The sequence below is a fragment of the Chlorocebus sabaeus genome, chromosome 12 (assembly GCF_047675955.1).
Source record: "Chlorocebus sabaeus isolate Y175 chromosome 12, mChlSab1.0.hap1, whole genome shotgun sequence".
Classification (NCBI taxonomy): domain Eukaryota; kingdom Metazoa; phylum Chordata; class Mammalia; order Primates; family Cercopithecidae; genus Chlorocebus; species Chlorocebus sabaeus.
This window is the reverse complement of record NC_132915.1, coordinates 36,092,568-36,116,825: the sequence shown is the minus strand read 5'-3', so window position 1 is coordinate 36,116,825 and position 24,258 is coordinate 36,092,568. Positions and strand designations below refer to the sequence as shown.

Sequence of the window (24,258 nt, the reverse complement as noted above, 5' to 3'; positions counted from 1 at the left end):
CCTAGCATTTCAGGAGGCCAAGGCAGGCAGATCACTTGAGCCCAGCAGATCAAGACCAGCCAAGACAACATAGCAAAACCCCATTTCTATAAAATATACAATAATCAGGTGGGCATGGTGGCACACGCCTGTAGTCCTAGCTACTCAGGAGGCTGAGGTGGGAAGAGCACCTAAGCCTGGGAGGTCAAGGCTGTGGTGAGCTATAACTGTGCCAGTACACTCCAGCCTGGGTGACAGAGACAGACCCCGTCAAAAAAAAAAAAAGGAAACTAGAACAGAGCAGTTAGTCTCCTCAACAGCAAATGTATTGTCTGTCCAGTACATCATAACTCTTTGTAAATAATCCCTTCATAAATACTGGTATTGGTCTCATTTTTATATTTCAGCATTGTGACACGGCATTTCTCATTAACACATTACTGTGCAGCTTTTTTTTTTTTTTTTTTTTTTCCATTTTTTAGCGGGGAGGGGAGGGATGGAGTCTCACTCTGTCAGCCAGGCTGGAGTGCAATGGCACGATCTCTGCTCACTGCAACCTCCACCTCCCGGGTTCAAGCAATTCTCCTGCCCTCAGCCTCCTGAGTAGCTGGGATTATAGGCACATGCCACCATACCCAGCTAATTTCTGTTTGTTTTAGTAGAGACAGGGTTTCACCATGTTGGCCAGGCTGATCTCCTGACCTCAAGTGATCCTCCTGCCTCGGCCTCCCAAAGTGCTTAGATTATAGGCACAAGCCACCGTGCCTGGCCACATTTCTTAATTTTTTCTTTTTTTTTTTTTTTTTGAGACAGAGTCTCGCTCTGTTGCCCAGGCTGGAGTGCAGTGGCGCCATCTCGGCTCACTGAAAGCTCTGCCTCCCGGGTTCACGTCATTCTCCTGCCTCAGCCTCCCAACTAGCTGGGACTACAGGCGCCTGCCACCACGCCCGGCTAATTTTCTGTATTTTTAGTAGAGACAGGGTTTCACCATGTTAGCCAGGATGGTCTCAATCTCCTGACCTCATGATCCGCCCGCCTCGGCCTTCCAAAGTGCTGGGATTACAGGCGTGAGCCACCGCACCCAGCCATTTCTTAATTTTTAAGTGTAAAAACACTTAAAATTTTTAAATAAAAAATACTCATTTTTAAGAATTTTAAAAAGACAAATTTGGCCAGGCGTGGTGGCTCACGCCTGTAAACCCGTATCATTTTGGGAGGCCAAGGCAGGAGGACTGCTTGAGCCTGAGAGTCTTTGTTGTTGTTGTTGTTGTTATTGTTGTTGTTCTGAGATGGAGTCTCGCTCTGTCACCCAGGCTGGAGTGCAGTGGCGTGATCTCAGCTCACTGCAAGCTCCGCCTCCCAGGTTCATGCCATTCTCCTGCCTCAGCCTCCCAAGTAGCTGGGACTACAAGTGCCCACCACCACACCCGGCTAATTTTTTGTATTTTTAGTAGAGACGGGGTGAGCCCAAGAGTTCAAAACCAGCCTGGGTAACATAGTGGGACCCTATCTCTACCAGAAAAAAAAAAAAAAATTGTCCAAAAAAAAAAATATAGCCAGGCGTAGTGGCACATGCCTATAGTCCCAGCTACTAGGGAAGCTGAGGTGGGGGAATGGTTTGAGCCCAGGAGGTCACGGCTGCAGGGAACAATGATGGTGCTACCGCACTCTAGCCTGGGTAACAAAATGAGACCCTGTGTCAAAGGGAAAACAACAGACAAATTTATGCCTTTCTTCATTTGACTTGTATTATCCCGTTTTGGGACTCTTATCCAAGCCCAGACTAGAAGACTGTGTCTTTAAAGAAAAGACCATCCACCAAACTCTACTACTGTGCTGGCAACTTAAAGCTAGGCTAATATAAAATACTGCCACAAATTCATACAGCTGGAACAAGCCCTTGAAGTTTCAAAGGTAACATGCATGGAGAAAAAAATAAAATTTGGTTAGTTCTTTAAAGATTTCAAAATTCAGTCTATTTCACACCATAATGTGTAGTCTTTTCTCCATAAAAGAAAACAGCCTTCTAATACCTAAATTGAAAGCTGTGGTCTACACTTTAAAATAGACTGAGGATTTCCCTGGATCTTTACACAGTAAGATTAGGCTCATATGGAGTACATTTTGCTTATAGTTAATTACAATGTTTGACATGATAGCTTTTTTGCTGCTTCTTTTCTATAAATGTTTTACATTCCCTAAATCTGTATTTTTAAATGAAACTATTTTCCCTTTTGCATTTTTATACATCAAATACCTACGATTTTACAGCAGTGCTTTGTGTTCTAGAATTCTCAACAATAACCATCATATAGCAAGTTTTGAAAGAAACAAAATAATTCTGCAGTGAAAGTGTCACAAAAAAAGATAAAGGCAAATATGAGTGCAAAAAGGACAGAGAAAAAAGGGGGAAAACGTCCAGTCAAATAAAAGACTGCAGAGAGCTTGAGACTCCCACCTTGAGTCTAGACTACTGAGAGTGTGAGTTTCCTGGTTCCAGGCAGAAATAACCGCAATCCTCTTGGGAGAAAAGAATCATACATTTAGATCCAGAATTATTCCGCAAATTAAGATCAAGTCTAAGCATACAAACAAAGATCACTGTGCGTACCAGGGAAAAAAGCCAACACCGCAGAGAGATAGCAGAAATAACGAACAAATTGTTCAGAACAGCCCCTCAGGTAGGACCACCAATACTGAATTGTCTTATTCTGTCGTCAAAGAATAAGAAATGTTTAAAGAAATAAAAAATGGAATCACTAAGACAAGAAAAGAAAAATAAACTATTTGGAATGTCCAGTCCAACCTGAAGGGAGAGGTGAACTCGAAAAGAAATACATCATCATTAAACTAAAAACTCAGTGAAAGAGTTAAATAAGAGAAGCAGTTAACAAGTATTAACAAGCAAGAAAAGTAGTTAACCAGCAGATAATATTTAGGACATTAACATAGTACAGTACAGAAATACAATGAGATTGAAAGTCTGAAAGGTAAGTTAAGCAACACTGAGGATAGAATACCCAACATTCTAAGACAGAATCTAATCAGTCCAGGAACAATGAGAAATAAAAAAAACTAAATAATTAAGTAAAAATCTATTAAAATTAAAATTAAAACATTTGTTCATTAAAAGATACTGTAAATAAGACAAACAAAATAGTGAAAAGAAAGGCCACAACTGGAGCAAATAATTCAACAAATGTAACTGGCATAGTTTTGGTATCCAGAATAAACAAAGAATTCCAAATAAAAAAAAGCCGAACAATCTAATAGGAAAATAGAGGACAGTTCATAAAGACAGGAATATGAATGGCCAATAAAGACATGAAAAGATATTCTAAGCCATTTTTAATCAGAGAGGTGCAAATTCACATGACATATTTTACAGGCACAGGAATAACATCAAGTAGTAATACATTAAGTGTGAAGACTGGATCAGCATGAAGAAGTTTTTAAAGCTGTTGGAAATGTTCTGCAACTAGACTGGTGATGGCTGCATGAAAATCACTGACGTATACACTTAAAATGGGTGAATTTTGTATTATATAAATTATAGCTCAATAAAGTTGTCTTAATAATGATTATAAGCTGGGCACAGTAGCACACGCCTATAATCCTAATACTTTGGAAGGCCGAGACAGGCGGTCACTCGAGCCCAGGAGTTTGAGATAAGCCTGGGCACCATGGCGAAACACCGTCTTGATAAAAAATATAAAAATTAGTCCAGTATGATGGTGCAAGCTTGTGGTCCCTGCTACTCAGGAGGCTGAGGTGGGAGGACCACTTGAGCCCAGGAATCTGAGGTTACAGTGAGCCAAGATCGCACCATTGTACTCCAGCCTGGTTGACACGGCAAGACCCTGTCTCAAAAAAAACAAAAATGATACGCAGTGCTAAAGGAATATAAAGTGATACAAACTCTTAGAAAAGCAATTCAACAGTATTTGGTAAAGTTAAACACTCTATGAGCCAGCATTTCCATTCCTACGTAAATACCTTCAAGAAACTTTTACACGTGTAGACCAGGTACCATGTATGGAATGTGTTCATAGCAGCAATATTTATTTTTTAAAAAAAGAAAGAAAGAAAATGTTCACTGGCAGTAGAATAAAAAGAGGTGTATATTCACAAAGTAGAATATTATACAGCAAAGAAAATGAATGAACATTACAATAGCTTACAAAATAGTATGTATCAACTGGGAAATACTGTTGGGTGAAAAATCAAAGTCCCAGAAAACTACATAAAGTGATACTATTTTTAATAAGGTCAAAAGTACGCTAAAGTAAACATATTGTGTTAAAATATGTGCATGCCTGAGAAAACTATTTTTTACAAAGTAAAAATCAAACACAAAATTCAGGCCACCCCAGAGTGATGGGAGTGGCATAGCAGGAAAGGACTACAAGAGAGTGGTCCCTGAGCAGTGTTGTTAATGCTGCAGTTGTTGACTGCTGGGTGAGTTTGGAATATTCAAAATCATTGTGCTTTAAAACTTAAATATTTTGCACATATATAATCAAATGCTACAATTCAACAAGCTGATTTTTTTTTTTAATGACAGAGTCTTGCTCTGTCCCCCAGGCTGAAGTGCGATGGCACGATCTTGGCGCACTGCAACCTCCGCCTCCCGGGTTCAAGCGATTCTTCCGCCTCAGCCTCCCGAGCAGCTGAGATTACAGGCACCCGCCATCATGCCCAGCTAATTCTGGGTTGGTTTTTTTTCTTTTTTTGTAGAGACGGGGTTTCACTGTGTTGGCCAGGCTGGTCTTGAACTCCTGACCTCAGGTGATCCACTCGCCTCAGCCTCCCAAAGTGCTGGGATTACAGGCATGAGCCACCGCACCCGGCGATTTTTTTTTTAAGGCGTGCACTTTTATTCAACTGGTCTCAAGTCAGTGTATAGGTAAGCCCTGGCCGCCTACATCCACTCCCAGGGAGAACAAAAGCCTTCATACATCTCAAGTTGGGGGACAAAAGAGGGGGGCCACGAAGGCTGATCATTCAAAATAAAACAAAATAAAAAAGTATTAAGGCAAAGATTTTAAAAATTTTGCATTACATAAATTACATGAAACCTCCCCTGTGTAGACTTAGGACAGGACCGGGCCATTCTCCTTAGAGAGAAGTGGGGTGGCTTTTAGGAGGGCAAACAATTTCCTGTAACAATGCATCTCACGATATTTGGAATGACTAGTAAAAAAAAGAATGTACAAACAAGAAACAAAGTCCTCGGCCACATTGTAGAACTTTGGGGGATGCTCGCTCCAACCAACTGCTGTCACCCCTGTTCCAGTTTTTAAATCCTGATTCAAACCACAAAAACACAAAAAAAATAAAATAAAATAAAGCCATGCCAATCTCATCTTCTTTTCTGCACAAGTCAGGTTTTGTCAAGAAAGGGTGTAACACAACTAAGTCACAGTCTGCCTAGAAGCATTTGGAGGATGGACGATGGAGCCAGACTCATTATACTCCTGCTTGCTGATCCACACCTGCTGGAAGGTGGACAGCGAGGCCAGGATGCAGCCACCAATCCACACAGAGTGCTTGCACTCGGGAGGAGCAATGATCTCGATCCTCATCGTGCTGGGCGCCAGGGCGGTGATCTCCCTCTGCATCCTGCTGGCAACACTAGGGTACATGGTGGTGCCGCCAGACAGCACTGTGTTGGCATACAGGTCTTTGTGGATATCCACGTCACATTTCATAATGGAGTTGAAGGTAGTTTCATGGATGCCACAGGATTCTATGCCCAGGAAGGAAAGCTATAAGAGTGCCTCGGGGCAGCAGGCCCGCTCATTGCCAATGGTGATGACCTGGCCATCAGGCAGCTCGCAGCTCTTCTCCAGGAAGAAGCTGGAGGCCACCATGGCCATCTCCTGCTCGAAGTCCAGGGCAACACAGCACAGCTTCTCCTTGATGTCATGCATGAAATCCCACTCAGTAAGGATCTTCACAAGGTACTCGGTCAGGTCCCGGCCAGCCAGGTCCAGACACAGGATGGCGTCGGGGAGGGCATACCCCTCGTAGATGGGCACACTGTGGGTGACCCCATCACTGGAGTCCATCATGATACCAGTGGTACAGCCACAGGTATACAGGGACAGCACGGCCTGGATGGCCATGTACATGGCTGGGGTGTTGAAGGTCTCAAACATGATCTGGGTCATCTTCGTGCGGCTGGCCTTGGGGTTCAGGGGGGCCTCGGTCACAGCATGGGGTGCTCCTCAGGAGCCACATGCAGCTCCTTATAGAAGGTGTGGTGCCAGGTCTTCTCCATGCCATCCCAGTTGGTGACGATGCCATGCTCGATGGGGCACTTCAGGGTCAGGATGGCTCTCTTGCTCTGGGCCTAGTCGCCCACATGGGAGTCCTTCTGACCCATGCCCATCATCACACCCTGGTGCTTGGGGTGCCACACGATGGAGGGGAAGACAGCCCGGGGGGCATCGTCACCTGTGAAGCCACCCTTGCACACGCTGGAGTCATTGTTGACGATGGGCACAGCAATATCATCTATGGTGAGCTGGCAGCGGGTGTGGACAAGCGGCAGAGAAGCGAGGGCGAGGGTCTGTGCTCACAGGGCAGACGTGGTCTTGGCCAACAAGATGATTTTTAAAATCATGACAAAGAGACTATCGGCCAGATGCGGTGGCTCATGCTGTAATCTCAGCACTTTGGGAGCGGGCAGATCGCTTGAGCTCAGGAGTTCGAGATCAGCCTGGGCAAATTGGCAAAACCCTGTCTGTACTAAAAATACAATTGGCTGGCCATGGTGGCGCACGCCTGTAGTCCCAGCTTTTTGGGAGAATGAGGCACCAGAACTGCTTGAATCCAGAAAACGGAGGTTGCAGTGAGCCGATATTGCACCACTGCACTCCAGTCTAGGTGACAGAGCAAGACTCTGTCTTTTTTTTTTTAAAAAAAAAAAAAAAAAAAAAAAGGACTACTTCTTGAGTCATATCCCATGAGGTCACTTCTGTCCTGGCACCACACACGGCAGGATCTTACTGACAAGAAGATAGTGGTGTATTTCTCAAAAACAGCAGAAGCATTTTCTTAAGCATTGACTCCTAAACAAACATTCTTCATGGCTCTGACAGATGTCAAAGAGTATAAATCGCAGGGCTGCAGGCTGGACAAACTTAAAATGGCAACCGCAGAACAGAATTCTTCACAATTCTCTCGATCAGAATCAGCTGGTAACTAGCTCATTAAGGCCTGGAGACTTCTGTCTTGCTTTGCTTTAGTACTGCCACCTGCTGCAGCTAACGCTGGCTCAATACATACCAGGGAGCAGGCCCTGTACGAGGTGTTTTATTTATGTCACCTCATTTTGTCCTACCAGCTAAACACTATCAACTATTATCAACACTGTTTTATAAATGAGGGGACTGCAGCAAAGACAGATAACTTGCCAAGACCTCACAGCTCATAATCACTGGGCCGGGGTTCAAGCGTGAGAATGAAAATTCTAACCCATGCTGGCTCTATTGTTTCTGAAACCACGTGGCCAAACGATAAACCAGAAAGTCAACTCTCACTACACACTTTTTATATAATCAGGGAGGGAGAAACTTCCCTCTATCTCCCAACACCTAGGAAAGTAATTTGGTAACTGTATTTCCTATTTTTTTAAAACACTCCCTGTCAAGAAGACGTTTTAAAAAATACTGGCATAGAGGAAGTACAGGATATACTCACAGATATGCATTGTTTTTTTAAAAAAAAAAAACAAACTAAACAGAAATATTAATTTTACTTTACATATCTACATGTGGCTCTTGTAGAAAATCCTTCAGGGGACCCAAACCATATGACGCCCCTCCTTAAAGGAAACCAATTATCTCAACATTTACTAAAACAGTCATATCCCATGCTCAGAATCTGTCATTTTTACATATGAAAAATTTAAAACACAATAATCCATACTACTTTATGGCCAGGCACAGTGACTCACGCCTGTAATCCCAGCACTTTGGGAGGCCGAGGCAAGCAGATCACCTAAGGTCAGGAGTTCAAGACCAGTCTGGCCAGCATGGTGAAACATCTCTACTAAAATGAAACATAAAAATTAGCCAGGCGTGGTGGTGGGCGCCTATAATCCCAGCTACTACAGAGGCTGAGGCAGGAGAATCCCTTGAACTCAGGAGGCAGAGGTTGCAGTGAGCTGAGATCGCGCCACTGCACTCCAGTTTAGGCGACAAGAGCAAAACTCCGCCTCCATAAAAAAAAAACAAGAAAAAGAATAATCTCTACTACTTTATTCATATTTTCCAGACTATTAAGCCCCTTGACAAATTCAACTTTTCTTTTTTTTTTTTTTGAGACAGAGTCTTGCTCTATCACCCAGGCTGGAGTGCAGTAGCGCGATCTCGGCTCACTGCAAGCTCCGCCTCCCAGGTTCACGCCATTCTCCTGCCTCACCCTCTCAAGTAGCTGGGACTACAGGTGCCCGCTACCATGCCCAGCTAATTTTTTGTATTTTTTGTGGAGAGATGGGGTTTCACCGTGTTAGCCAGGATGGTCTCAATTTCCTGACCCTGTGATCCACCCGCCTCGGCCTCCCATACAGCTGGGATTACAGGCATGAGCCACCGTGCCTAGCCAACAAATTCAACTCTTTAAATTGTATATAATACAGTATAACACAGTATTTCAAAGTCATCGTGGCTTGTAATAAACTTTTATGGCAGAGACTGCCTAAGTACTCAGGATCTAGTTTCACCTTCCTTAATAACGAACCTCATTTAATAGAAAGAGCAATACAGCTGAATGAAAACTGCATTTCCAGCTTCTCTTACAGCTAAGGATGGTCATAGTACAGGGTTCTGGCCAACGAAAAGTGAGCAGTCATCACTGAGTAGAGCTCCCAGGAGACAGCTTGGAAGGGCTACCTCAGCAGGCACAAGCCCTTTGTGCCCTTCGCTCTCACTCCCTCTTCCTTCTGTAAGACATTCAGACACAATTATTGGGCTCAGGCATCTACCAGGAGAACATGAAGGTAAAGATCTCATCATAGGCTGGCACAGTGGCTCACGCCTATAATCCCAGCACTTTGGGAGGCCGAGGCGGCTGATTACCTGAGGTCAGGAGTTCGAGACCAGCCTGGCCAACATGGTGAAACCCCATCTCTACTAAAAATACAAAAATTAGCCAGGCGTGGTGGCACACGCCTGTGATCCCAGCTACCCGGGAGGCTGAGGCAAGAGAATTACTTGAGCTAGGGAGGCGGAGATTGCAGTAAGCCAAGATCATGCCACTGCACTCCAGCCTGGCCGACAGAGTGAGGCTCCGTCTTAAAAAAAAAAAAAAAAAAAAAAGATCTCATCATAAAGAAAGCAGAAGAATTGAGGAGTACGGGTCTATAATGACATCATAGACCAACACACTGGCCCTAGGCTACTTACCTCAAATTTTTACACAAAAGAAAACTAAATACCTAATTTGTTTCAGCCACTGATTCTGAGGTCTTTATTACCGGCAGCAGAATAACGTGTAACTGATATATTTCTTCGTTACTAAACAAATCCACAGATCCCCACTTCCCCCACTGACTAGTGGATTAAAATAAAAAAAATAAATAACAGAGTCTACAACACTAATGTGACCCAACAAAAGGAAAAGTGAATACCACTTAATTCTTGAATGGTAGCCAAGTATGGGCTGCACTTGAGCCTTTTCTTAACCACTAATACCTGGAAAATTCCAGTTTAAATAAAGAATATACCTGTTCTTCCCAATTCCTCTATACCACTCTGTGATTTTTCCTTCAGTTTCTCCCAGTTGTTTGTTTTCTCCACCTTGCTTCATTTTCTCTATAGCTGCTATTTCTTAAAGCAATGTCAGATTTAACACACTCTCATAACACATGGCAGAGGGCTGGTGCTATTGAGTTTCCCTTTTATTCTTCATAAAGAAAAACAGCCTAAGGTATTTCTAGTGGCCTCATTTTCATTCTTCATTCTTCACAGAATAAAATTCTGGATCATACACATAGGCACATTATTCCTTCAATGGAAAAGGAAAACTAACAATAATTTTCCTGAATATTAAACCATACGTCATCGTTATAGGACATTTGGAAAGTAAACTTTAAAATATCAAACATATAAATCTGCAAAGAAGAGAAAACAATTTCATCACTTTAGTGACATCTTTCTCTTAAAAACTTGTTGTAACTAGCATATATTTAGAATCAGACTCCTGGCATTCATAACTCTAACTCTGCACCAGTGACCCCCAAAAGCCCACTGACAGCTGGTGACTTATTTTGAGGAAACCATACTAGGATGCTGGGGTGTGGGAAGCAGCTCCACGACCTCCCTCATCTCAGCCAGACCTGCTGCTCTCTACCCTTGGGCAAGTGGATGAATTATGAGGGAGACTGTAAGCAATACTGGAAATCCAGAGTGAGCATTCCAAAATCTTGGAGATAAATCTATACACGGTTATCCTGGTTTCCTCACATACCATTGTATTACAAACATTGTCTTAACATTTACTTTATTGTACACATTACCTCATGGCTTTAACAATTTGAATCTGTACTTCTCCTTTGTGACATGTAAGTTGTTTTACTTTTTTTGCTGTAGTAAGAAAAACACTAAAAAATAAAATTTGGTACAGAAACATTGCCCCATATTTTTGATCATCTGCAAAACAGATTCTAGGAGAAGTTATAGATGAATGGTTCCTTTCTGACAAGAATTACTTGAATCTTTCTACTCTATTTATAAATTCCCCCTAGGAAAAAATCACAGGCTTTTATATCTTACAAAATTATAATAAAGATAAAATTTTAATTATCTTCACATTCCTTTTTATGAAATGGAAAACAGCAGGCCCAAAGCAGGAACTGGGCTTCCAACAGATGCTCCTTATCAAAGCCCTCCTGTAAATCTGCAGGCAAGGCTGGGTTGCAGGGGAAATGCCCTTCTGACCGGTAGAGGCCTCAACAGACACCAATCCAAGACAAGAAGAGCTCCAGAGTATACACAGTGTTCAAGCTTTAACCATCCTTCCTGGTGACTATCTGAAAGAATAGAGAGAGAATAGGAAAGGGGGGTCCTCCCAGCTCTGCCACTAAGTAGGAGTCATCTATGATAAACCCTAACATTCAGTCTGAGCTTCCTCATCCATCAATGTGTTGACTATTATACCAGATCATCTCCAAAATTCTTTCCAGCTGAAATTGTCAATGACTTTATGTTCGCCAGCCAAATTCAGCACTAAAACTCTCACTTTTCACCTGAGTTTCATGTTCTTTCTCCTTCAGTAATTCTCACTGCTGTGTCCCTAATACTTTCCCACAGAAATCTGCCCCTCAAGGCATGCCAATCATCCAGAATTCACAAAATAGGCTCAGCTTCCTCATCCCTCACCTTGCTCACCATGCCTAATGTCCATAATGCCCTAATGCCCTGTATTCTCATTACAATCTTGTGGACTATGCCAGTGCCCAGTAATCTTCATCTCTTTACACTCCTACTGTGCATAGTAATCGTGCCATCCACCAGGCTTCCGCCCATATAGTGTGTGTTGTTTATCCCTCAGGGAAACCATTTATGACTCTCAAGCTAACCAGTGAGCTCCTTGCACTGGCCAATACCCACCATTGCTGACACGTCTCACAACCCCATTGATCACTCAGAGTGGTCCTCCACACATATTTGTTGATTTATCAATTTACTAGTTTATTAAACATTTACGTATATTTCAACTGCGAAGTTTAACAGTCGAGAGGTAGAGAAGAGTGAAAAGAGAAATGACCAGTTCTACTCACATCCTATCCAACTCGATTTTTCTTTTTTTTTAGACCGAGTTTCGATCTTGTTGCCCAGGCTGGAGTGCAATGGCGCAATCTCGGCTCACCACAACCTCCGCCTCCCAGGTTCAAACAATTCTCCTGCCTCAGCCTCCTGAGTAGCTGGGATTACAGGCACGTGCCACCACGCCCAGCTAATTTTATATTTTTAGTAGAGACGAGGTTTCTCCACATTGGCCAGGCTGGTCTCGAACTCCTGACCTCAGGTGATCCGCCCACCTCAGCCTCCCAAAGTACTGGGATTACAGGCATGAGCCACCATACTTGGCCCCAACCCAACCCAAATTTTTGAACTATGTCTGACAGAAGATCAGACAGTCTCTATGTGAACATTCCAAGGTCAGTATTTCCTTACCTCAAGTGGCAGCCCAATCTGCTCTGGGGCAGATGTATTCCTTAGAAACTTATTCCAGAGATGGCCGGGCACAGTGGCTCACACCTGTAATCCCAGCACTTTGGGAGGCCGAGGCGGGTGGATCACAAGGTCAGGAGATCGAGCCCATCCTGGCTAACACAGTGAAACCCCGTCTCTACTAAAAATACAAAAAATTAGCCAGGTGTGGTGGCGGGCGCCTGTAGTCCCAGCTACTCGGGAGGCTGAGGCAAGGGAATGGCGTGAACCCGGGAGGCGGAGCTTGCAGTGAGCCGAGGTTGTGCCACTGCACTCCAGCCTAGGGGACAGAGCGAGACCCCATCTCAAAAAAACAACAACAAATAAGAAACTTATTCCAGAGACAGACTGAATTTTCCCACAGCGATCCTACCTAACCTTCTTACTTGCACCATTCTCAGGGGCAACAACCACATAGGCTTTAACTGCTCTTGCAACAACTCCTGCACCATCCCAGCTGTGCAGCTCTGGCAACGCTCCTCTGAAAACACAGTTTCCAGAACTAACGGAAACATTCTGGATGCAATGTGACCAGTAAAGCTGTCCTTCTATCACCTCCCGTCTGGATGACAACTTTCGGGGTCATGCGAGCTGACTTGCTTCACTGAAGAGCAGCCATAACATGCTAGCAGATAAATGAGTTGTGATTACCTAGAAGCCTTATTTCACAGAACTAAAACCTGAAAGTCACAATCCTACAAGCCAATAGCTCTCTCTCTGCGTCAAAACCTGTCTAGGATGACATGTTTGCCTTGGATGTGAAATTTAGGCAGTTAGTGTTCTGGCTTTGAACGATTTGTTATTTCAAAGTAAATGATATCCTGACATGATAAAAATACAAAATGGAAAGGAATTCTCCTGGTGACTCAAACCGTTTAAACTGTTTTACCTCATTTGGAAACCCACAACCTCAAATAAATTTGCTGTCCAAGAGCACCATCTGGTGGATAGAGGTATTTAAGCTACTCCATTGAGAGAAGAGGGAAAATAGTCTATAGGTTAAAAGCCACTACGCCTAACACCTTGGTGTGAAAAGATTCCCATGCCTCACCAACAGGTTTCTTATAAAGGAGCTCTTGATTTGACAAAATTCTAATACAAAAGAAATCTGGAACTCACAAAAATCACTGTTATTGAATTTAGTTCATCTTCTTAAAGAAATATTGCTTATCATAAAGTAAACATTTCTGAGCCGGAAGGAACGAGAGACAGCAGTTAATTCAATTTCTTCCCCTTGTAGATGAAGACTATGAGGAAAAGAGAGAGCTTTCCTGAAAGTCACAGCTAGGAATGGCAAACATTGATTATATACGAAAACAGGTCAAATATTCTGTGCTGTTTAATAACGCCTTCTATCTCAAGAAGCTGCAGAAGAAAGGCAGAAAATGGGGCAGTGGGTGTCTGTGCAAGGTGCCTCTCTCTGAGGTTAGCAGTGATCGGGCCACCCACTGTGGACTGTGCCCTGCCCCACACTGACCAACACAAGACCAGGAGCTGTCAAACTCTCCCTCCTCCACCCACCCACACCCTTCATGTTAGATTTATCTGCTTTCCTCTACCTCTGAAAACCATCCTGCCAATAAAAACAATAAAAATAAGATAAATTTTCTTTTTTTTTTTCTTTTGAGATGGAGTTTCACTCTGTCACCCAGGCTGGAGTGCAGAGGTGCAATCTCAGCTCACTGCAACCTCCGCCTCCCAGGTTCAAGCGATTCTCCTGCCTCAGCCTCCCCAGTAGCTGAGACTACAGGTCCCTGCCACCATGCCTGGCTAATTGTTCGTATTTTTAACAGAGACAGGGTTTCGCCATGTTGGCCAGGCTGCTCTCCAACTCCTGACCTCAGGTGATCCACCCACCTCAGCCTCCAAAAGAGCTGGGATCACAGGCATAAGCCACCGCGCCCAGCCAAGTAAGATAAATTTTCAGTCATCTTGCTGAAGAACATCTATCATTGTGGGAAAGCATTCACAATGGGTCAAATGGAAGGCGGATAAAACTATGTTCACTGTACTATAAAAATTGTTTTTACACGCAATTATGGAGCATTCAACTGTTTTTTTCATAGAAAAAAAAACAGTGGAAGGAAATACACAAAACAGTTTTGATAGCTGCTTTCTCTGAATGCCAGGATTGAGTGATTTTCATTTTCTCTCCTATGTAATATCTTCCCATATTTTTCATATGTAATGTTTATATTAACAAAAAGGTAACTTTTACCTTAAAGGGGTGTAATTTATACTTATAGATTACAAAGAAAACTAAAAACAGAAAGTGGAAAGAGGACACCAACCACTCATCCACCTAGTACAAGCACAGCAAAAATAAATAAATAAATAAATTTCCCCAGCTCAAGGAAAAATATACCATATAAGACATTTATTTTTATTTTAAGATTCTCCACAAAAAATCTTAAGATTACAGGCACAGTGGCTCATGCCTGTAATCCCATAACTTTGAGAGGTGGAGGCAGGAAGATCACTTGAAGCCAGGAGTTTGAGATTGGCCTGGGCAATATAGTGAAATCCCATCTCTACAAAAAATACAAAAAACTAGCTGGGCATGGAGGTGCACACATATAGTCCCAGCTACTCAGTAGGCTGAGATGGAAGGATCACCTGAGCCCGGGAGGTGGAGGTTGCAGTGAGCTGTGATTGTGACATTGCACTGCAGCCTGTGCAATGGAGTGAGACCTTGTCTTAAAAGAGAGAGAGAAATAAAAAAAAAAAAGATTTGCCACAATATTTTTCAAACTGTTTTAAATTTTATATCATTTTTCCATTAATAAGTACCTGAAGATAACAAAAGTAATAGGCTAGCAAATTAATATTAAAGAAAAATCTTGGCGGTACAATTTCTTTAAAATATGTTCTATATTTTGAGATGCAGAGACATGAGTTCATATGTTGTCCACTTGTAAAATTTTGCCTGGTTTATAAGACAAAACACAGGACATGATGTGCCCCAGAGAACTCCATGGCTTCCAGTTTGAGAACCACTGTCTCTGAAGGTGATTCATTATTTGAGACACATATCAGGAATGCAGTTACCTGAAGGCCAATAAATAAAGATAGAACATAGTTACCTTGCCCTAAGATCTATGCATCATCTATGTGCGATAGATAACTCCAGAGAAGTCATCTTTTGCTAAGTATCTTACAGAAGCAGTTGTCAAGGTGTTTTCTGAGGACCACCAGGAGACACGCAGACCCTGTCAGAGGGTCTGTGACATTAAAACTATTTTCAAAATTATACCAGAACATTAGTATTTGCCTTTTTCACTCTCATGAGTATAGAGTTTTCCAGAAGCTATAGGACATCTGACCTTATAAGAGATTAAATGTAAAAGCTGATATAAAAATCCAGCAATCTTTTTTTTTTTTTTTTTTTTTGAGACGGAGTCTCACTCTGGTTGCCCAGGCTGGAGTGCAATGGCATGATCTCAGCTCACTGCAACCTCCGCCTCTCAGGTTTGAGCAATTCTCCTGCCTCAGCCTCTCGGGTAGCTGGAACTACAGGTGCACACCATCATGCCTGGCTAATTTTTGTGTACTTTTAGTAGAGACAGGGTTTTACCATGTTGGCCAGGCTGGTCTCGAACCCTTGACCTCAGGTGATCCACCCGCCGGCGTGAGCCACTTTTCTCGGCCACAACCTTCTATTAAGCTAGACATAAGAGATGTGAAAAATGTAAAATAATGTGACTCTTCTTACTAATTTCTTAACTGGGAAAATAGAGGCACCTTTTCTTTTTCTGTCTGCTCCCCACCATCCTATAGTCACCTTGTATAAAATAATATATGTTGATATGTAATGGATTGTTTTAAAGAATTAACTATTTTTTTAAATATTCTTTTAATTTCCTTTTTTTTTTTTTTTTTTTTGAGATGGAGTCTTGCATAATCCACTGTGCCTGGCCTGAATTTCTAATACAATTAAAAAAAATAGATATAACCTCCTTAAATGAAAGTTATTTGAGGTTCACAATAATTATTATGATTGTAACAGGGCCTTAAGACTGAAAAGTTTGAGAACTACTGTCTTGGAGTAATAGAGTTCAGAAAAATGCCCACTGGGGAAGGTCACCTCAACCCTCCTCATCCTTCTCATCCAAAGCCCTCCCCAAGTCTCTTGCTGTAACCAGACCATCTTGTTATAGTCTGTTGTTAGATCACGCTATTTTTCAAAGCTATTTTTTCAATGCCATGCACTCATCAGACACTATGCTAGAGACTGGAGCTAGAGAGTACATGAGAAATGACACCTGTCACCAATGAACTCAGAGTCTACTGCAGAAGAAATAGCTACGAAAAGAAATGCCACAAAAATAAATACAAGCAACCTTCATCTTCTGTTACCATTTTCCAAATACATGCTATAATTTTTTTAGCCAATATTCACTGTACAAAGCAAAGACTCTCTATGATGGTGTCCACCAACACAACTGTTTCAGTTGTATACAAATCTAGGTCAGAGAATATAGTCTGCAGCTAAGTTGTATCTCAGATGTTTTCCCAAAAGGAATATGCCTAGCACCCATATTAAATATATTGGCATCACTGCTGTCATCTTCCCATCAGTATGAGTGAAAATGTCTCCTGAAAAAGTAGAAAACCCCGAGGAGAAAGTAAGTGAGCATATGAGACCTACAGAAGCCTATGAAGAGCTGGAAATGATGGCACCTACTGAAGGAAGGAGGCCCATCAGATATTAACTTGACATGTCCCAATCTCTTCAACATAGCAGAGTTGCTTCTGAAGAGCTTCACCATGGACTCAAAATTTTGAAAACCCAGAGAAATTCCTTTTGCAGTGGACTCACAGCCATTCTCAGGGTAAGAGACCAATGATTATCAGGCTGGTACAGGAAAGGGTGGGGGACACCTTTGGAGATCTGGAGGCAGCAGCAATGAAGGAGCAACATGATTCAGTGAAGGAGCTGAGTTTCAAAGCAAGTGCAAAATGGTCTGAAAGATCCAACAACAGTGTAAGATAGCAGAAATTGAAGGTAACAGGTGGGGCAGCATCCCCTCACAGTGAAGTGTGGCTATCTTCCTCCAGTGACCTGCAGAAAACTATCGCCAAAGATGATTACACGCACAGGAAATTCTCAGTCTTTATGAAATGCTATCCCATAGGTTTATTACAGAATCCAAAGGCTAAATTGCTCCATGGGTACTCTGACAATGAGGATAAGCTACCCCCTTTTGGTGCAAAACATTGTTCAAAGGGGCCACTGAAGACTGCCCTGTATGTTATGCTATGAGGCATTCAAACTGGAGAGCCAGCACGATGGAGGTTAGAGATGAGGATTAGGGGAGGAGCTATGTGTCACCACTCAGCAAACGGAAACTCTTACAAAGACGACTTGAATACACACAGGAGGTTCATCTAGGGTTACAGATTATGAAGATAATAGCATGAGCAAAACATGTGGAACTTCATTTTATACCTCTATTTAATGAAGCATTATCATTAGAAGAATCATTATTATGCTATACAATAGGTATTGCTAGAAATGCAGCCCAAAATAGCATAGAATACAAGCCTGATGATCTTTTGTCACTGCACTAACGTAGGTAATGTTGATGTCTATTCTTAGCTCACACACACAGAAAAAAAGAGATGCAGCTCTGCCTTCAAAGGTCAGTGCAGGTGTACATGGCTACTGGCCATCTCAGCAATGTTATACCTTCTGTCTTTTCTACAGACATCTGCTGACTTGCAGGTCCTTTAGCCAAATCTTATCACCCCACCAAGTTACAGAACTTTTTTTTCTCTCTGTCCCTCTTTCATCTTTATCTTCGTGTGTTTGTTTTGTTTCCCAAAGAAACTCTCATACTGCTTCTAACAGAGGGCTAAGTATTCTAATGTAAAGGAAGTTAACGAAGGCTAATTAAAACTCCATTGGCAGAATAGCCCTTAGTGAAACATAACAAAAAAAAAATTCAGATCTTAAGTTCCTTATATGTATGCACTGTTTCCAAAGAATCATCTAAGACTTAACCCAGGACCAAAGATGGCTCTATTTCTAAGATCTTTTTCTAACTACAGAAGGTTCCTGAAATCACTAAACACTCCAATTTCTTTCTTGCAAGGAATCAATGCAGTCAATTATATTAATCTCATCCTCCTGAGAATATTCAAATTTTTTTATATCCCATCTATCTCAAAAGGGATTTGTACACCCTTCCCCAACAACAAATAATTGTCCTCTATGTAAGGGGCTGACAAACATTTTCTGCAAAGAAACAGTAAATATATTAGGCATTGAAGGCCATATAATCTCTGTCGCAACTAACTCACCTCTGCCACTGTAGTGCAAAAATACATAATATGCAAATGAAAAAGTAAGACTGGGCTCCAAGAAAGTTTTATTACCAAAACCAGCGAAAGGCAGAACTTGACAGCCAAACCCTACTACTCTTCATATATACCCAAAGGCTGGATTCACCCCATGCCTTTGAGAGTCTTCGTGTTTTGGTTTTAAAAATAATAACTTGCTTAAGTTGTGTTACTGTTGCCATAGGTTACTGCCCATGGTGTTCAGATTTTTTAGTATAACCTAAGGAAATCAAGCTCTGAAAGCAGCAGCAGAATAAAAGAGGGGTCAGCCAGGCACAGTGGCTCATGCCTGTAATCCCAGTACTTTGGGAGCCCAAGGCAGGTAGATCATTTGAGGCCAGGAGTTCGAGACCAGCCTGGCCAAAATGGCGAATCACTGTCTCTGCTAAAAATACAAAAATTAGCCAGGTGTGGTGGCAAGCACCTGTAATCCCAGCTACTCGGGAGGCTAAGGCAAGAGAACTGCTTGAACCCGGGGGGCGGAGGTTGAGATCGGGCCACTGCACTCCACCCTAGACAACAGAGCACACTCCATCTCAAAAAAAAAAAGAATGAAAGAGAGGCCAAGACCTGATAAAAGGTTAATATCCAGAATCTACAAATAACTCAAACAAATTTACAATAAAAAAACAACCCCATCAAAAAGTTGGCAAAGGATATGAACAGACACTTCTCAAAAGAAGACATCTACGCAGCCAACAGACACATGAAAAAAATGCTCTTCATCACTGGTCATCAGAGAAATGCAAATCAAAACCACAATGAGATACCATCTCATGCCAGTTAGAATGGCGATCATTAAAAAGTCAGGAAACAACAGATGCTGGAGAGGATGTGGAGAAATAGGAATGCTTTTACACTGTTGGTGGGAGTATAAATTAGTTCAGCCATTGTGGAAGACAGTGTGGTGATTCCTCAAGGATCTAGAACTAGAATTACCATTTGACTCAGCCATCCTGTAGCAGGACAAGCAGCAGACAAAACCCCTCAGACACCGAGTTGTAGAAGGAAGGGCTTTATTCAGCTGGGAGCATCGGCAAGCTACCGTCTTAAAATCCAAGCTCCTCGAGTGCACAATTTCTGTCCCTTTTAAGGGCTCACATCACTAAAGATTTCACAAGAAAGGGTCGTGATTGATTGAGCAGTCTAGGGGATACGTGACAGGGGTTTCATGCACTGGTAGTCAGAGTGAAACAGAACAGAGCAGGGAGTTTCATGGTGTTCTTCCATACAAAGTATGGAATCTATGGATAACATCAGTTGCTAAGTCATACGTTGATTTTTAACTACCAGGTTTAGGCCAGGCAGGCCCAGGCCTGGTTTCAGGTCTGGTTTTGGATCTGGTGCCTGGCGCCGGGCTGCCTGCCTTTGGTTTCACTTCCTTTTTTATTCTTAAAACAGGTACTGAGTATAAAACGATATAAAATAATGTGAGAGAGTCTCTCTCTTCCCTCAATCCCATTACTGGGTATATACCCAAAGGATTATAAATCATGCTACTATAAAGACATGTGCACACGTATGTTTACTGTGGCACTATTCACGACAGCAAAGACTTGGAACCAACCCATATGTCCATCAATGATAGACTAGATTAAGAAAATGTGGCACATATACACCATGGGATACTAGGCAGCCATAAAAACGGATGAGTTCATGTCCTTTGCAGGGACGTGGATGAAACTGGAAACCATCATTCTCAGCAAACTATCACAAGGACAGAAAACCAAACACCACATGTTCTCACTCATAGGTGGGAATTGAACAAAGAAATCACTTGGACACAGGGCAGGGAACATCACACACTGGTGCCTGTGGGGGGTGGGGGCTGGGGGAGGGATAGCATTAGGAGAAATATCTAATGTAAATGATGAGTTGATGGGTGCAGCAAACCCACATGACACATGTATACCTATGTAACAAACCTGCATGTTGTGTACATGTATCCTAGAACTTAAAGTATAATTTTAAAAAAAAAAAAAAAAAGAGAGAGGTCAAGACTCAAGCCAGGGGATTTCCAGACCCTTCTCCCTCTCCTGTCAAGGATGACTACTCTGATCTAGTCCTTCATGCACACCCTCACCCCTAATTCCTATGCTATATCCCAGCTTGGATCAAAACTACCATGGTAGCTTCTCTGCTCCTTAAAAGATTTGCCTGGGGCTAAGAGACAAAATTCAGACTCTAGAACAAAGTAGGTGGGGCTGCTGTGGGGCCATGGGTCAGATCCATGACCCAGGCCCACAGCCCTGATTCAGGCCTCTCTCCCATATCCCACAGCTGCTATTCAAGTTTTGTCTCATCCTCCTATGCTCCTGCTCAGCAAACAACCTACCATTTCAGCAAAAATACTGAGACTATTAGCTATGGTTTCACCCTTCAATTTACCTAGCTCCAGTCCCACCTTTCACGCTCCCTCCTTTCACTGGAACTTACTCATCAAGGCCAAGTTTAGATGTCCTCCCCACTCCAGAAAGTCTTACTTAAATGCAGGCCTGCTCATACTATCTCTCCTGCAGGCTGCAAAGAGTCAAGACCACTGCACCAACTGTCCCTCCACCCCACTAAGTCTATGAACTACCTGAGAAGCAGGATTCGTATCCATCTTTGCACCTTGCACAAATTACTTCTCTTATCTCTCCATACCCTCTCCAAGAACTCCCACCCCACCAAACAAAGGCTACGATTTTCTTACCATTCTTTTAAGATTAAGGGAAACAGCTACCACTAGAAATTCAAGGAAAAAACTGCAATTTGATGACTCTCTAATTCCTTTCAAAATAATGCCATGAACCATAAGAAACCAGTTCAATTTAAATACTGAACTAAAGAATTAATGTAAAGACAAGACAGTCAACAGCAAAACAATCCATGGGCTTTTTAAATGCACATTCATTGCAATGAATTCAAACATTCCTGACAGTAAGCCATTATTACACTCACTCTTCATCACGCCCTTTAAAGCACTCTTTCTTTTGTTATTCTTCGTCTACCTCAAGGGGGGTAAATACAAGTTATTTTTCATTTGTTTGAATTTAAGTGTCTTGAGTGTGATTGGTTTTGTTTATCAGAAGCAGTTTGCAACACTCCTCTCATGTCTGTCTTTATGCTACAAAAGCACTGAAAATGTCAGTCCAGTTCAGGAGCTGCTAAATGCTTCCACAGAGCCTGCAGAAATTCTACAAAATACTGCCTTGTAGGTCCTACCAAAATGATAGATTCCCAGCTCTAAAACCTGTAAACGATGAGGATGTTTTAAAACTGTGTGTTTACAAACCAGTGGATTCTGTTCATTGGATTTTAATAACAAAAGTTACTCAAATCTGAAGTCTAGAAGTCAATGTTCCCTTGAAGCAATGCCAATGAGTAAAGGGCTTTCAAACACAAGCACTAAATTGATAAGCACTGCAAACCAAAGTCCATCAACCTCATCTTTACAGTCAATGCTTACACTATTTCACTACCAAATACATAAAGCTAATTCAGGACCTTTTTATATCAATCTTTCTGAAAATGATCCCAAACTTGCTGCTTCTCACTCTTAATTATATACACAAAAATAAGGGAACAAAAAGGTTAAGTATCTTAAAAGGTGGCAAAAAAAAAAGGAAAAAAAAAACTTAGATTGAGTTTTATTTTATTTTCGAGCACTCAGACATGCAACTTTCAGTCCAGGATCTAGATGACCCATTAGCTCAACCTTCTTCTCAGAAGCCTGAACATTTGCCAGGATACAATATACAGGAAGAAGCTATGGAGAAGGTACAAAATAACCCCATCAGCTCAGGGGCAGTATGTAGTTGACAAAGAACTAGTTTTACATATTTCCACAACTATGAGACTGACTATGCATAATGACTTATCTAACACTGGTGTGGGGGATAAGAGCATGTCATGGCCCTTTTATTAGCCTCCCAACTTTGGACAAGCACTTGACCCGCTCTGGGCCCCATGTTTTGTTAAGTGTAAAAGGACAACAGTACTTAAGCTGCCTCACCCGTTCCAATGGAAATCACACAGAAGCTGGTTTAACAAGGCAAGATGCCACATTCTTCCACATTCTTTAGGAAGCCTATGGTAAGAGCATAAAGATACCAGACCCACACAAACGTTTCCAATATGACCACTCCCATCTGCCCACATCCCTCACCATCCATTTCCTACATGTTCTACTTGCTGCCACACCCTTCCCAGACAATTGCTCTAAGCACTAGAAGCTGCTCTTAGCCTCTCTCTGAGCCCTCACCGTTATCACACATGTGCATAACTTGCCCCTACCTATGGGCAACATCTAATGACCTGCCCACAACAGCTAAACTTACTTTTAGCTCATAAGAAATTTATTATCACTGAAGAATAAATCAGCAAAGAATACACTTGAAACTGAAACAAACAAAAATCTAGCAACCATTTAATACAAGGTACAATTTGAAATTGGTAGTCTAGATATGGCTTGTGCTAAAAGAAACTGAAATGATCCTTCTGGAGAGCAGTATTGGAAATGCTTCAAAAGCCAAAAAAACTGTAAAGACCTTCTTAACCCTTTCGTGGTAAACATGAACACAATGCAAACACAGGCAAGCATATACACACACACTCACATAAAACAGAAAGACCAAAAGGAAATCACAAAAAGGTTATTCCTGGGCAGGGTGTGGTGGCTCATGCCTGTAATGCCAGCACTTTGGAAGGCTAAGGTGGGCGGATCACAAGGTCAGGAGATCGAGACCAGCCTAGCCAATATGGTGAAACCACGTCTCTACCAAAAATACAAAAATTAGGTGGGCATCATGGCACGTGCCTGTAATCCCAGCTACTCGGGAGGCTGAGGCAGGAGAATAGCTTAAATCAGGGAGTCGGAGGTTGCAGTGAGCCGATATCGTGCCACCGCACTCCAGCCTGGACTATAAAGTGAGACTCCGTCTTCAAAAAAAAAAAAAAAAAAAAAGTTATTCCTGTTTGATAAACTTACGAGCAATTTTTATTCTCTTCTTCATGCTTTTCTGTATTTTTCAATTTTCCTACATGCACTACATGTACTACTTTAATAAACAGTACATTCTCAACATAGAGATTACTTACACTAGTAAAAATTCAGATGCGAATGAGGAAAGGCTATTTTTTTTAACTTTTACTATTTCAAACATACATGTATTTAAAACACCAGTCTGTCATCTAGCTTCAATTATAAATATTTTGCTGGGCTGGGTGCAGCGGCTCACACCTGTAATCCCAATACTTTGGGAGGCTGAGGAGGGAGGATCACTTGCTCTCCAGGGGTTTGAGACCAGCGTCAGCAACATAGGAAGACCCTGTCTTTACAAAAAGCATTTTAAAAATTAGCTAGGCATGGTGGTGCCTGCAGGTAGCCCCAGCTACATAGGAGGCGGAGGCAGGAAGACTGCTTGAGCCCAGGAGGTCAAGGCTGCAGTGAGCCATGATCATGCCACTGCATGCCAACCTGGGTGACAGGGCAAGACTGTCTCAAAAAAAAGTGTGTGTGTGTGTGTGTGTGTGTGTGTGTGTGTGTGTGTAGCCAATCTTCTTTCATCTGTATCCATTCAGCTTTATTTTCTTAAGTAACTGAAAAACAAATCCCAGTCCTGTTATTTCAACCATATATCCTTCAATATGCATCTTTAATTGATAAGTTAAGAAAATTACATAGCCATCATTCCATCCAATATGACAATTCTACAATATCATATAATATCTT

At 42.1% G+C, this 24,258-nt stretch overlaps 1 protein-coding gene and 1 pseudogene across 7 annotated transcripts in view; both read right to left on the bottom strand.

Annotated features, from left to right (window-relative positions):
- Positions 1–24,258, bottom strand: part of KDM4C (lysine demethylase 4C) — a 414,378-nt gene that overhangs the window by 330,411 nt on the left and 59,709 nt on the right. The window lies entirely within an intron of this gene.
- On the bottom strand, positions 1,750–6,859 carry LOC140712932 (actin, cytoplasmic 2-like; annotated as a pseudogene).